A 12,021-nucleotide genomic window follows, 5' to 3' on the forward strand; every position below is an offset into this window, starting at 1 on the left:
CAAAATCCCAAACTGTTAGATTCATGACAAATTTACAATTTAACACAACGAAAAACCACAAATTGGTACACCTGTGACAAATGTAGGGTAAAACCCCAAACTGATATACCCGTTAACTATTGCGTGCTATCCAACTCAAAAATTTGACGGTAATATTTAAAGGAAACTAACAGAGGGTAAAATTATCACGGGTGTACCGTTTTTGGGTTTTTAGTGGTCAAAAAATTAGTTTGAGGAATAAATTTGTCACAAGCGTACCAGTTTAGGGCTTTTCGTGGTTTTAATATGCAAATTAGCAATGTCACTCTTCCTATTAAGTGTTTTCTTGGATAATTTTTACTATTTTCTCTCATTATTACAACAACCTCATTGACTGCCTCTATAACCCCCCATTGTCATGTATAATAACGACAATGAAGAACTTTTAATTGTTATCGAGCACTTTTGTTTTGAAATAATACATAAGAAGAAATTTTATATGAAATTGTAAACAATTTAAAGGATAATATATACATATATATAATTGTATTTACTTATGTAAAAAACATATTCCAATCTTTTACAAAGGAAAATAGGAAAAATTTCAAATAAGAATCTAAAATACCATCATTTTTTCAAAAAAGAGTCCGAAGAGAATCTTATATCAAAGCCATGTCAATCTCAAATAATGGCCGGAAGTAATTATGATAGTCTCAAATGGGCGCGCATGATAACCATTCTGTTTTTGTCTAGAACTAATTTTCTGTTCCAGGATCAGGTTTGGAATAAAAACCCGTTTGGTAACGCAATTTCATTTTTTTATTTCTGGAATAACTTTTTGTTCCAGAACTAGTTCTAGACCAAAAATTAGAAAAAAAAAATTTCTATTTTTAGACGAGAAATGAAAATCATTTCTAAAAAAACTTGTCTTCTCTTTCAAAACACATCTCTTTCTAAATTTGGCCCCGTCTTCTCTCATTTCATATGCATTTTAAATCTCTCTCTCTCTTCCTCTCTCTCTTGCCGTCTTGCTCGCTCGCTCCGGTCGAGAGGAAGCCAGGGCTGCCGTGATCGAGGAGGTCGGCTTCGGTTCTCCTCTGTCTCTTGCTCCGCGTAAGCTCCGATCCCGCGCCGGGTTTTCGCTTTTCGATTCGATTCTAGATCCGGAAGTCGCAATCTTTTTGGGTTCGACGCGCTATTTTTGGTTTGTGTTGTTTCTTGGGTAGATTGGCTTCGGTCTGATGCGATTCTGAATGTTGTGTATGTTTCTCCGGGTGTGTGAAAGTCGTGGGCTTTTGTCCAGTTTTGGTTTCGATAGCTTTTGTGGGTGTGCTTGTGTTGCTGATATATGGGCTGTTTGGTCGTCTGTTGGAGCGAACTGAGGCTCAGCTGCGTGGTTGATGACGGATCCTTTGCTTCTCGCTGAGAATGGCTTGTTGAATGTCTCATGCATGATTCGAGTGCGTGGATCGGTTGGGTCTGGTTGTTGTGTTTCTCGATCTGTATATGTGGTTTAATTCTCTGGTTTGCTTTAGTCCTGGGTTTCTTATCTTATGGTGGCTTGCCTTGGCTGGAGTTTTGGGAAGTTTCCAACTTTTGGAAGGTTGGCTGTGTGATGTGTTTTGATTTCTGCTCAGGAACTTCGATCTTTTCTTTCGTAAGACGGGGTCTGCGTCAAAAGCTTCTCGTTTTCGTTTGATGATATGGGATGGTTACTAGAAAGTGGTATGGATATTACTGGAATTAATTGTGGGCATGAGACAAATCTGGCTTGTTCTTCCCTTCCTTCTCGTGATGCCCTGAGTTGTGGCAAATTGCAATGTCATAGACACCCAATCCATCGTCCCAAATATTAGTTGTCGAAACCAACAATATGCAAACGCTTGGATGCCTGCTTCATTTGTGGAAATGGAGGCTCTGCATGATTTACAGTGATCTAGATGGGATGAAATCCTGAGATGCTTGTTTTCAAATGCTTGCTGGTTTTGAGGTTTAAAAGTTTTGGTGTTGCTTATTGTTGTTTGCATTTGTGAAGATGGAATGGCAGTAGCCTGAAGCTGCAAGACAAGGAAAATGATTTCTTGAAGCTTGAATTGTTTGACTTATGGTTCTAGATTTATTGAAAGGAAAAAAAAAACAGAGAAATCGATTTATAAAAACAGAGAAATCGATTTTTAAGACTTCTTTCAATTTTTTAGGTAACTCCATGTTACATTTCCTCTCACCCTAAACTCGATGAGGATGATATATGCTTGCGATATATGCTTGCTTGCACAATATGATATGTGGATCTTGACATCAAATCTTCTGCATTTGAATTGGTACACCGTATGATATAGCTCATTTAATGTTCAACCAATTAAGGTTAAATGGCATCCCAAAAAGAGGCATTTATGGCAAAGTGAATTGAGCCTTTAACCAATTTGCTTGTAAGCTTGATGGTAGAAGAGGTAAAAAAGGGAAAGCGCACCACCACTACCTATAACAAAGTAGGGTGGAATAACATAGTTACTGAATTCAATAAACAAACAACACTCCAGTTTACTGGAGTTCAGCTGAAGAACAGGGCAAACAAATTGAGGAGACAATATGAGAGTTATAAGAAGCTTCTTTCACAATCTGGATTTGGATGGGATAATATTAACAAAACGGTTATTGTGGAGGATCCAAGTGTATGGAAAGATCACATCAATGTATCACTTTACTTGGGTCATTTTGTTCTTATTGTGGATGTATGCTTCAATTATGTTGCTGACGTATGTCACTGTTTTGGAAAGTGCAGGATAACATTGAATGGGCTAAATTCCGGAAGGATGGGTTTCCTCAATATCCCGATATGTGTATTGTGTTCAGCGATACATATGCTACTGGGGATTACGCAGTAGGAAATGTAGAATACTTGGTGGTATCGGAGGGGGAAGACAATGGTGGTGGTGCTTCGGTAGGTGATCCGAACGAACTTAGTAATGGAGTCTTTACACCTGATGTGACTGCCACGCAAGTTCGCGAGAAGCACAAATTGGATAGGACTCCAAATTCCAAGAGGAGGAGAAAGAGTAGCATGTTTGATATTGCTAGCACCTGCAAAGCCATTCAAGATATGATCAAGTCCAAGGCGGATCAATTAACAAGTCGCTCTGTCACCTCACATGCCCCCCCACCCGAGAACCCCTACTCCATGGGAGCTGTGGTTGTCATCATAAATGACATGCCTGACTTGAAGCAGAATCTTTACAACAAAGCTATGAACCAAGCATGCCTTAGTGCCAACTGGAGAGAGGGTTTCATCATATTTTTACCTGAAAGGAGATGTGATCTTCTTGAATCTTTTTAAGTAGATGTTGAGGAATATGCTTTGGATTCATGTTTGCTTTATTTTTACTTTATGACTTGTGTCCTTGAGAGACTTTGGTTTGTTTTTATTTATGGAACTATGATGACTTTGGTTTGTTTTTAATTATGCAACTATGATGACGTTGTGGCTATTGTTGATTCCTGACTTATTTGTTGTTTTTGTGTTCTTCGTGCGATGGCATAGATAATATAGAGGGGGTGAAAGTAGCGTGAATAATGGTCCAGTAGCATCAGTTGAACCAGTTGAACAGGTCTTTGATGATTTTGAACTTGATACACTGATAGCATGGTTGTGTATTGTTACGTTGGACATGTCTATGCAAATGAGAGAACTTATTAGGGACAGTAAATTGTCAGGGCCCAAATGGATAAGAAAGATTCTTTATGGATATTCAGATAGAGTATATGAAGCTTTTACAATGGAGAGACATGTTTTTCTCAACCTTTGTGATTTAATGAAGACAAGAGGTTGGTTGGAAGATAGTCTATAGGGTAGACGAACAAGATGGGGTATTCTTATATATGATTTGTCACAAGAACTCGAATATAAATTTATGTGAGAAATTCCAACATTTGGGATAAACTATCAACAAGTACTTCGCTAAAGTGTTGTAAGCAGTTCTGAATATGGCAAGAGAGATTATTGGAGAAAAATGTCAAAAAAGTCCTAAACCTTTTGCATTGGTGCTAATTTAATCCTAAACTTTTTTTTTGTGCCAATTCAGTCCTAAATATTTTGTATTGGTGCCAATTTAGTCCTAAACCTTTTTTTTTTGTGCCAATTGAGTCATAAACCTTTTGTATTGGTGTCAATTCAGTCCTAAACCTTTTGCATTGATGCCAATTCAGTCCTAAACCTTTTTTTGGTGCCAATTCAATCCTAAACCTTTTGCATTAGTGCCAATTCAGTCCTTTCGGTTAATAGCTATTCACGTGTCAGTCCTTCCTGTTAATAGCTAGTCACGTGTCGAAAGACTGAATTGGCACCAATGCAAAATGTTGAGGACTAAATTGGCACAAATGCAAAAGGTTTAGGACTGAATTGGCACCACAAAAAGATTTAGGACTGAATTGGCACAAATGCAAAAGGTTTAAGATTGAATTGGCATCAAAAAAAGGTTTAGGACTTAATTGGTACCAATGTAAAAGGTTTAAGACTAAATTTGCACAAAAAAATGTTTAGAACTAAATTGGCACTAATTCAAAAGATTTAGGACTTTTTTGACACTTTTCCCGAGATTATCATACCACCTTCCTTTGATGTTGTCCCAGAAGAGATTCTTATGGATCCTAAATATATTCCTTACTTTAAGGTAGAATTTTCATGCATTCTTCTTCACTGTCATTTACATTCTGTTGATAATCTTGTATAATGCTAGTCTTTGCTAAAATGACAGGGTTGCATAGGCGCTATTGATGGCACCTACGTTCATGCTTCTATACCACTGTCGAATCAGATTCCATTTAGAGGCGAGAAAGGAATTACCACTCAGAATGTGATGTGTGTTTGTTCATTTGATATGAAATTTACATTTGTGTATGTTGGTTGGGAAGGCTCTGCCAACGATTGTCGGGTGCTCTCGGCAGCACTCGAGACACCTCGCTTACAATTTCTTCGACCACTACCGGGTATTTGCTTGTTCTTCATGGGATAATTTTCTTTATAAGTGTATTGCATTTGCAAATCATAATCAATATATGAATACCTTGTGATAGGCAAATACTATGTGGTAGATTCCGGTTATGCTGCAGCTTCGAGATTTTTGACTCTTTTCAAAGGTGAACGGTATCATCTGAATGATTTTAGGGGTAGAGTGAGGCAGGCAACAACTGCAAGAGAATTATTCAACCATAGACATTCTTCACTAAGGAATGTTATTGAGATATCATTTGCGGCATTAAAGAATCGCTTCTTCATTTTGAGATACATGCCTTCATTTAGGAGATCTATGCTGAAAATAAGGGAAAACAAGGTCAGTTTTGCAATAAGTATGCTATCTCGCACGGGCGAACCTCTTGTTCAAGCCCTTCAGGGACTACATTTTAACTGCAAAACTACTCGGAAATTTAATTCAGAGCATAGAGACACTCAGAGTTACCAGGATGATGTTATGCTTAACTGGCCGAGTTGCATTTTTTAGAGGATCATGCCAGGCTTTGAAGAAAAGGATTTTTAGAGAGGCATGGAAGTAAGAACTCTGAAATTTTACAACTTTCCCTCTTATTTCAAACTGAAGGATTACATGGCCTTATATAGGCGCTGGGGAGTTCATTGTTGGACGACGGTCCAGATAAAACAAAATACATCTAAAACACACTCAACACACTCATAGGGTTAGGTGAAACAGTACCAGGCTCTTATATGTTACAATGAATAGTGTTGGTTAGGTGAAACAGTACCCAGCTATTATATGTTACAATGAACAATGCCGGTTAGGTAAAATAGTACCGGTTTATCTCCATCGAGAGTTATAATCATAGTCCGAGCTGTCTGCACATTCATGTTCTGCTATTTGTCTCTATTCCAGAATTTGTTTAAAATTGTCTTTAGTAATGACTGGCGTTTGATTTGAGGAAGAGGATGCATATGTAGAAAAGGCTGGAAGAGATTAGTTTTGACTTGTTCTTTCAGGCATGACTAGCTAGGGCCAATTTCTTATTTGAGCATAATAGGAACTTGTACTGGTGTCAATTCCAACGGATAAGGACAATGGTCCATAGTCATAGGGATCTTGAGAGAGTGGTCCACCCCATAGGTCCTGAGATGCTCGTGCTGGATCTCCTGTGTCTGACATTTTTTGATCTTGTGATGATTCGAGTTGTACTTGTGCCTGATCGTATTCTCTGAGTGCTTGTCTCGTTGCAGATGAAGATCATTCGTGATCCCATGAAACGGGTGTGATGTAATCCCATGCTTCTTCTGAGATAATATGATTTTTTTGGCATAGGGTCCTCTGGAGTTCCCTGTAATTATATTCAACAGAGCCAATGCAACTAGAGAACGAATTATAGACACGTGCAATTTGAAGATGTGACTAGGGCTTGTAGGTAGTAGTACCTACTACCGTAGGAGTATCGGAGATTGTGCCATTGTTGTGCATAAAAGTCCATGGACGATGGAGGAGTACAACTGTATGTATTTATGGATTATCTCGAACTTTTTTCAACTCTTCGAGAAAGAGTCGTTTCCAATAAACAGGAGGGTAAAACCATTTGAGCACAGTTAAAAGATTTTTTTCGTGTTCATTTAGCTCAATGTGATCGGCCATAAGCAATCTAGTTAATTTGAAAAGAAATTTTATGGTGGGAAACTCAATAGCTATTAAGTACATACTGGTTAGGTACCATAATACCCATTTAAGTTTTTTTAGGAAAATCATTTTCTTTCCAAATTAATAGGTGAATGAAAGGGTACCTCGAGTGTAATCTAGAAGGGCTAAGAATAGAGCTTCCATGTAGTCTAAAAAGGTCTGTGTGACATTGCCACATGAGGTTGTCAAAATTTTCAGTGAACTTATCCTTTTGAATTTGTTCAACTATTTCTTGGGGATATTCCAAGTTGGGCCATTCTCGAAATCTTTCAATTTTGTACCTGTTTGGTTGAAGAGGGAAGGAATGCCTAAGAATATATATATTGATTTCTGCCGATGCTTTTGGTCTAGAGAGAAAATCTGCAAGCACATTCTTTTTTCCTACAATATGTTTGGTTTTGAAGGAATATTTCGAAAACCATTCAGCCCATCTGAGTAGTTGAGGATGAGGGATCTGTTTCTATTTGAATTTGATCATCTAGAGAAAAGAAGCTATATCCAGTTCTACTAGAAAATGGTGGCCAATAAGATGGAATTCAAACTTTTTTATTCCATTTTTTACTGCCAAAATTTCCTTGAAGGTAGAGTGATAGTGCATTTCTACTCGAGAAAACTTGTCACTTTTGTAAGCGCTAAGATGTCGCTTACCGTGAAGTTCTTCGAACAATATGGCCGCCCAATATTTATCACTGGCATCAGTCTGCAAAATTCTCTTCCCTTTGGATGGGATTTATAGAGGGGGAAGATCTTGCATAATTTCTTTGAGTTCCGCAACTGCTCTGGTTTGTGCCTTTCCCCATGGCACTGGATGCTTTTTTAACATCAGTTGCAAAGGGAAAAACAACCTTGTAATGTTTGGGACAAAATCTCTAAGATAATTAATTATCTCGAAAAATTGTTGAATTTGCTGGGTTGTAAAATCCTTTTCAGGAAATTTTAGTAATTCCTTGGCAATATGCGGCCCTGGATAATATGTACCTTTGTTAAGGTACATGCCTAGGAATTCAACTTCTGTTTGGGTACTGGTCATCTTTTTCTGGGAAAGCATGATGCAATATTTCTTTACAATTTCTGCAAACTGCTCAAGAAGTTGGCAGTGAGATTCTTCGTTTGGGTTGTAGAGTAATATGTCGTCAATATAGACAGCATCACTAAACAAGATCAGCTAGAATATGCGACACATAGCCTTTTAGAATAAGGAAGGAGCAACCTTGAGACCAAATGGAAGAACTCTCCATTAGAAGTGTTGGTTTGGGATACAGAATCCCGTTTTAGGTCTGTCATCAGGATGAATGCCCAATTGCCAAAATCCGGCTTTAAGATCAAACTTTGAATAAATATGGGCTGTAGTAATTCCCGTAAAAAGAGAATTTCGAGAAGGCAAAGGGAATTTGTCATTTTGGAGGAAAAGATTAAGAGGTTGGTAGTTGATAACCAATCTCATATTACCTCTATTTTGCTTAGCACGTTTATTGTTATAGAAAGCTTCACAAGCTCATTGAGAATTTAAAGTTTCAATAAGGCTTTGTTGTAACAATTCTAGGCATTCTTTTTTAGCAAGAGCCAAATACTCTGGATTCATTCCTGAATGACTTGCCTTAGTAGGATTTATATCCTCATTTTTCTTGAAGGGGAGCCGAACATAAAATTCAGGGTTTTTCCACAAAGGATAAAAACATTTTTAGGAGAATTCGAAATGATTTTCTGAGCATGATTATAATAGTTTCTGCATGATTAGATCTAACAGACTCATCTAGATGGAAAAGAGCCTTTTGTTATTGACAAATTCAGAGAATTGGTCTTTATACTTAAGTCCTTTTCTAGGAACAATTCTAAAGTCTGGAAGTTGGGTCATAATATCCTGCCCAATAATCAAATCTTTATTGGGAAGAAAGATCCAAGAATTCTAGTGGTAATGGAGCACTGAGGGAAAAACTGAATAGACATAGGTGTGGTGCGAACATTTGTAGAAAAAGTATCTCTTGAAGCAGAGTTGAAATACCGAACACAGGAAGTCCAGTATTCTTCAGGAAGAACTTTCGTATCTAAAATTGAAGCACTAGCACCAGTATCTATAAGGGCAATGACTGAAATTGGTTTGGCAAACTTTGAGAGATAGATTTTTACTGGAAAATGGGGACAATGAAGTTGACTGGAATGTATACTTGGGGTCCAGATTTTAATTCTGTGAAGATAGATGGAAAAGTTTTTCATGTTCTGAGTCAGAGTCTGTTTCACTGGGGGTGAAATAATAAGGAATAACACAAAGTGTTTGGTCAGTGGGATTTTCATCTACAGAGAATAGGGATTCGATATCATCATTGTCAAGAGAGATTCCTGTCTCTAGTTCGATATTATGAATAAGATGATTCTGACCTTTTTTTGCCCGAGGACAATTTTTGGCAAAGTGGCCCTTCTTGTTGTTAATGAAGCAATGGTTTGGTTTCTTGCGTCTTGTGAAATTTCTTCGTTTCCACAGGAATCGCCATTTCTTCTTCCTTCTGAAGTGCTTAGATCTTTTCACTCGATACTTCTTGAAGTGCTTGTTTTCTTGAATATTCTCCGCAAGAACCATTACAATCTTTCTTTGAATATTTGATCTTCAAATATTGTTTGGAGCAAACACCATCAAGTTCACGATTGTCTCTGATGTAATTTTTCATCATCTATCTTTGGAGGCAAAGTTCATCAAGACAAAGATGGATTTCTTGTTATAGCTCTCCAATGGGGATATCAACAATTCTTCTTTGCTTGTTGAGAAAAGATCTCTTAACTTGTTGGGAGAGTTCTTTAGGAATGGAAGCTAAGAAAACTTGTTTTAAATTCGAATAAGCTTCTAGCCCATAAAAGAGTTTAATAATTTCTCTGTAATGGCGATCTCGGTGGTTTTTTTTTTAAGAGAACAATATTTTCTTTCAAAGTATTCTCTTCTTTTGAGTTCAAAAAGATCAGCGGGTTTTCCTATGAAATATAAGTAAATGATTCCAATGGCTTGAAAAAAGTCTTGCAGAAAAAGAAAAGTTATTTGATCTGTCTCAGAAGTTGCTTGCCACCAATGTTTAAGGCTTCCAGTAAACCTTATGGCAATTCTAAAAGAACATCATATTTGCTTTCAACAACAAGAGCTCTGGTCTTCAACCAAGCATGGAATTCATCCAATTTTTCTAGCCATTTGGAATAAGGAGTATCATCAAAAGTGAAAAACTGTTTGGATTGGAAAACAGAAATCTGAGATGGGTTATTAATTTGAATAACCTCTGGTTCAGATGAATTTGGTTCCATGTCTTTTTCTGGTGAATCAGCCATGAAAATTGGAGGAGTAGTTGATGGTATATGGAAAGATTCAATGGAAGGAGTTGGAAAAGTAGAGGAAGAGGATGAAGAGTCAAATTCCAAGTCTGAATTTAGCAAATTTGATACTTTTGCTATTTTTGGAGAAGTGCACTTTTGTAGATGTTCTGAATCAGCTTCTGATTCTTTTGTTGATCTTTGCTTAAATCGCTCAGAAAAGATTTTATGGGGTTTGAGATTATCATCTGCTGGTCAGAATTCTTTTCAGGTTCTACAGAGGACTCATCAATAGATTTTGCTTTTTCCTTCATTCTTTCCTTTCGGAGCTTTTCCATTTCTCGAATGCAATTTCGCATTTCTATTATATCACTTCTGTCTCGTTGGGAAGAAGTTTCGGCTGCAAGAGCAGTTGCAGCAAAAACTAGAGAGTTTTAGGGTGGTGGAGGAGAGTATCCTATTCTTGGAATAGAGAAAAAATTAGTAAGCTTAAACTTTCCTTCTTCAAGGAGACTGATTTGCCTTTTGAGTTTCTCTATTTCATTTTTCGAACTTTCAAGATAATGATATCCAAAATGTTGTCCTAATTCCAGAGCATGAAGCCTTTTCTGGAAATGCACAAGCATCTTTTTGATAGACTCGTCATATCTTCGGATTTCTTGTTGCACATCAACAATTGGAGTCAATATTATTGAAAGTTTGATTTTGTGCCAGAAGAGTTTCCGATTGCCAATTTAGAACAGCCTCAGCAATATGTGTTCTTTTTGGTCTTCCACGTTCATCTATATCAGTGGGAGAAGGAATTTTTGGAGCATGAAGATATCTTCGCTGTGGATCAGTAAATTCCTTAGTAGCAAGAAAAGAAAGTTGAGAACTTTCAATATGATTTAAAGGAGAGAAATCAATTTCATTGAACATGGAAATAGATGGAAGTTGCCTGGTACTTGAGTTTTCAGGAAGGACGGGGATTTTAAGTGGACAAGAATTTTTCTTTACCCATTTATAGATTAATTTGTAAAAAAGGGAAACAACAGATTTTTTATATGTGAGTAAAACTGGAGATGATGGAGGTGATGGAGTTGACGGAAGTGATGGAGATGATGACGAACCATATGAAACCATAAACAAGTATCCGCTATTTTCTCCAAGGGTATTAATGGTTGAGTTTCCATCTGAATATCATCGATAGAAGCTGTTCTTGACGTTCTTGGTTTTTTGGCTTGGCCTGGTAGCTGGATTTACTTCATTTGGGGAATTTGTACATGAAGAACACTGGCAAAAAGGATCCCAGAAACAATAACCATAGGGGTAGTATTGAACCAACTTTTTTGGGTTTGGTTCTTTAGGAACTGGATTAGGAACACAAGGTTCTATCATAAAAATAGTAGCAAAGATGCAAGGAGTTTCTTCTTTTTCTTTGCTGAATTTGATGGTTACAATACCATCTCTTTTCCTGACGAATTCAGAATTTGAAGACTACAGAGGCTTGCTATTTTGGTGGAGTTTTTCATAATTTGTTATTCAAGATTTAGGGAGAGGCTTGGCTAACTTTTCTTTTGGAATCTGCCGAGGAACATGGATGCAAGAGGCCTGATCATTTTGCATGGATAGGAACAATGCATCTTCATTTCCATTTTGGAAATTTAGATATAAGGCATGATTAATCATGTATTGTGATTGCATGTTGTGCTATCCATAATTACATCCGTGATCAAGACAAGATGAATAAGAACTTTTCCCTATATGGTGATACGGAGTACCCGTTTGGAAGTGCACAAGATGAGGTTATAGACGATACATCGATCGAAGAGGGTATTGAGATCAACATACTTAAGAAAAGAATTGCCAATCAATTGGCAAGTGATAATAATATGGCAGAGAGATTCCATGAAAATGTGTTTCCGACTTTTGTAATGTATTTTCATTATTTTGTATTTGAGGATTTCCTATGTTGGCTCTTGTAATGTGATGTGCTTTGTTTACTTTTCTCCATAAGCATTTGGGATATTATGAGGAACAATGTATACTCACAAATATTGAGAGCTATGGTGGTTTAATGTGATGTGCTTTGTTTACTTTTCTCCATAAG

The 12,021-nt window shown here is 37.2% G+C and overlaps 1 pseudogene; it reads left to right on the forward strand.

Moving 5' to 3' along the window:
• Window positions 1-2,333: 2,333 nt before the first annotated feature.
• On the forward strand, window positions 2,334-3,464 carry LOC115673969 (uncharacterized; annotated as a pseudogene).
• Window positions 3,465-12,021: the final 8,557 nt, after the last annotated feature.

The sequence above is a fragment of the Syzygium oleosum genome, unplaced genomic scaffold (assembly GCF_021117445.2).
Source record: "Syzygium oleosum isolate NSW1041296 unplaced genomic scaffold, Sole_v2.1 Sole_v2.19, whole genome shotgun sequence".
Taxonomy (NCBI): Eukaryota; Viridiplantae; Streptophyta; class Magnoliopsida; order Myrtales; family Myrtaceae; genus Syzygium; species Syzygium oleosum.